The following is a 554-nucleotide window of genomic DNA, read 5'->3' as shown; positions in this document are numbered from 1 at the left end:
CAAAATTATTCTTTTTTTTTCCTCTATCCTCTCCTTCATGACAAATCTTATGACACAATTTGCCCCGAAGTTTATTTTCAAAGTTCAGAAGGGTTTCTGCTCAAACGACCCCAGTTTGAGGGGTTTTTGTGAGAATTACCCCAATAAAAGGAGCATAAACAACATAAAGCATTAAAGCTCAGCTTGGTTCGGGTCATTGCTTTCCAAATACAACCCGACCCGGCACGACCAGACCCGGCGTAAACAATAATTCTTGGACAACTCAGCCAGTTCCCACCGGATCCATCCCCCGCCCATTTCCATCTCTTCTGTAGATCAGCATCCACGAGGTTCGTCACGAAAATTTCTCTCAAGGTCGATTCTTTTTTAAATGTCCCCGCATTTGTGGGTTATTTGCTAACTCTTTTATCTATGCTGATAAACCTTTTTCCATCCATATTAAATACCGCTCGCTAATTATATGAAGCATTACATAACGAATATTTCAAGATATGATTAGTGTCAGTTTATGTTATAGAATGATTTTATGGGAATCGTTTGTTAAATGGGTTATT

This window comes from Asparagus officinalis, chromosome 3 (genome assembly GCF_001876935.1).
Source record: "Asparagus officinalis chromosome 3, Aspof.V1, whole genome shotgun sequence".
NCBI lineage: Eukaryota > Viridiplantae > Streptophyta > Magnoliopsida > Asparagales > Asparagaceae > Asparagus > Asparagus officinalis.
The sequence above is the reverse complement of the archived record's forward strand: the minus strand, read 5'-3'. Positions refer to the sequence as shown.